The 3,133-nt window shown below is 35.6% G+C and overlaps 1 protein-coding gene across 1 annotated transcript in view; it reads right to left on the bottom strand.

Moving 5' to 3' along the window:
* LOC106878084 (VPS10 domain-containing receptor SorCS3) overlaps positions 1 to 3,133 on the bottom strand; it is a 1,235,712-nt gene that overhangs the window by 74,056 nt on the left and 1,158,523 nt on the right. The window lies entirely within an intron of this gene.

Here is a 3,133-nt window from a genome sequence, read left to right as displayed (position 1 = left end):
ATATATATATATATATATATATATACAAACACACATCATTATTAACATTACAATTTTAACATCTGTTTTCCACACTTGCATAGATCAGACGAGAGAATATTGGAGTAGAATTTTCTACAACTGATCAGCCTTTCTCTCACCAACCTAGATTTTTTCCAAGCTGGGTTGTAATCTCCAAGTCTATCAAAATACAAACAACCTTGACCTGTTTTTATACAGAGAACTAGAAATAACACCCACACAAAGTTATTGTTTACAAACCAATGAACACAAGGGAAATACAAGCCCACTTGCATGAAACTTCTTTCAGTTTCCATCATCATTGGCAATATTAGATGTGGGGTTGGTAGCATTGCTGGTGCTGGGGCCATTGGTGTCAGTGTTTGTGTTTCTGCTGCTGTTGCTGCTGCCAATACCATCGATGCTGGATGATCCATTGCTGCTATTACTATGGTTACTAGATTTGGATACCACCAGAGTTTCATAGATGACTCCCGCGGTCTCACATTAGCCTCTCACTGGGCAGTCATTGTACACTCTGCAAGAGCAAATGGCCTCCACTTGCATTTTATTGGTGTTAGCTAATATACTTTTCATGTTGGGTGCACAACTAAAAGAGACCCTTAGATTGTGCCTACTGAACAAATGTCCATATTTGTGTGTCTGCATGAAGTGTTTGTCTAGTAACCTGAGGAATATTCATCCACACATGTCTTGACGTTGAGTGAGAAGGGTGAGGCAAACAAAACAATGTTCTGGCTGTGCTTCCTTTTGTGAGTGTTAGGGGCTGGCATGTAGGAGATGCAATTTTTAAATCCACTGGACACCAGTGTCTCATTGTATAGTAGGGAGCACTGTCGTTGAAAATTTCTTGATTTGAGGATAAATTCAAGATCTTTTAACACAATAGGGGGTGGCAAAAGGCTGTGTTGATATAGGACAGCCTCTTGTTAGGCTTGTGATAGGGCCTGTGTGTACTGGAGCCCAAGTCTAGAGTGACATCTAGGATTTCTATGGTGATGATGTTTGTCTCAATAGTAATTTTGAATCCCATGGAGCCTAGGGTGCTAATCAGGTCCTTTCTAAGCCTATCAAGTGTGTGGCCATTGGCTCCTCTAGAGATGGTCAAACAAGTGGAGAAATAGAAGAAGAAAGGAAGTTGAAAATGCACACAGAATATATTAGAATTAATTAAAATTTAATTATATTTTAAAATATAGGAATACACTTGGCTAGTTTCACAAGAGATTTTCAAAAGTGTGAGGAGTTGTGTCACAAATTATATCTATTCTAGCTGTTGTTATAAAAATAGTTTGTTTTTTAAAGTAAGAATGTGGCTTAGAACCTTATCCATTAATGTAAAATTGATTGATCAACATTCATGTATTACGCTCACATAGGAGCCATGTGGAAAGGTCACATAAAAGCTTTTCTCCATTGAATATGTCATATGGCAGTGAGAAAAGAGAAATATGAATAAGTGATATAATAATTGGTTACATGAAAGTGTTATAGATAATTGTTGTTTACTATCCTATCGGAGAATAGTGTTATCAATTAGTGCTAGTTCCCTCCCATTGTATATATTTAAACATATCACTTCTTTGTGTTATATCTATAGCTTCAGATGTACTTCAAGAAGCAATTTCTAAAAAGTAATATATATATTTTACACACACACACACACACACACATGGCTGTGTGTTAACAATTTTGTTTTCCAACCATATGGATCTAAGTGATTTTATTGAATAAATTTACTCTTTAGTATTTCAAGATATTCTAATGTAATTTTGGTAAATATATCTGTTAAAATGACATGTTAGTGTTATTTTTATTTTTGCATAATTTAGATGACACTTTATTCGCTATACCCTGTATGTATATATATACACATTGATGTACATGAGTGGTTTGGTGCTTGTGTTTTTCATTGGCTGTTTGTGTGGTGTTTGTATTTCAATTATAGGCAGGAGAGTGTTATTTACTTGTTTATGGTAAGCTGGTGGCAGGTGTTTTTGTTTACTTTTCATTTTTGTATATCTATTTACTTAAACATTTTTAGCTTCTGTGCATGTGTCTAGGGTTTTTCAGTTGGATGTTTTAAATGAATTTATTTGAAAAAGTTTGTTTGGAAAAGTAAGAGTGTTTGTATCTATTCTTTTGGACCAATGACTGTGTGTATGTTTGAGTGTGGGGCTTTTTGTATTTCTGTAAAGAAATGTGAATGTGTGTAAGGGTGGGGAGCAAGCTGCTGGTTGTGCTGTTTTCTAAATTTCGAGTCTTTGATCAGTTGCTTTATTTATTTAACCCTTTAACATTTAAACTGGCCATATCCAGTTCAAATATTCTACCAGTTTTATGTTCAAAAAGGCCAGGTCAGATTTGAACTTTCATACTTATCCTACAATATTTTTCTAAAAATAATCACATGATCAAAATTTTGAAGCTGCAAGATAATGCTATGATTAATTCAAAACAATGTAAATAAATAAGCATTATATTTGACAAAGTAATCTAAATGCTAAGGGGTTAATGTTTTTCTCATGTGTGTGCATGTGTGTGTGTGTGTGTGTGTGTTATGTTTTTCAGTTGATTATTTTGAATGGGTATATTTGAAACAAGTTTATTTGGAAAAGTTAGGGCATGTTCTATCGACTATTTTGGGGGAAGTAGTGAAAAACATCTGTTCTTTACTATTTGTTTTGGACAAATAACTGTGTGTGTGTAAGAGAGAATGAGTGAGAGAGAGAGAATGTGTGTGTTTGAGAGAGAGTGAGTGTATTTGTGCATGTATGTGTGTGTTTTGGATGCATTCAGTCAGTTGAAGTGCTACTGTTTTTATTTGATTGTTGGTTAGTGGTTAAGGGACAAAATAAAATGAATGGTATGTTGGTGGTGGTAATTCATCATCATCATCATCATCGTTTAACGTCCGCTTTCCATGCTAGCATGGGTTGGACGATTTGACTGAGGACTGGTGAAACCGGATGGCAACACCAGGCTCCAATCTAATTTGGCAGAGTTTCTACAGCTGGATGCCCTTCCTAACGCCAACCACTCAAAGAGTGTAGTGGGTGCTTTTACATGTCACCCGCACGAAAACGGCCACGCTTGAAATGGTGTCTTTTAT

The sequence above is a fragment of the Octopus bimaculoides genome, chromosome 14, assembly GCF_001194135.2.
Source record: "Octopus bimaculoides isolate UCB-OBI-ISO-001 chromosome 14, ASM119413v2, whole genome shotgun sequence".
In the NCBI taxonomy this organism is placed as follows: Eukaryota; Metazoa; Mollusca; class Cephalopoda; order Octopoda; family Octopodidae; genus Octopus; species Octopus bimaculoides.
Note: the sequence above shows the minus strand (reverse complement) of the source record. Positions and strands in the feature narration are given on the sequence as shown.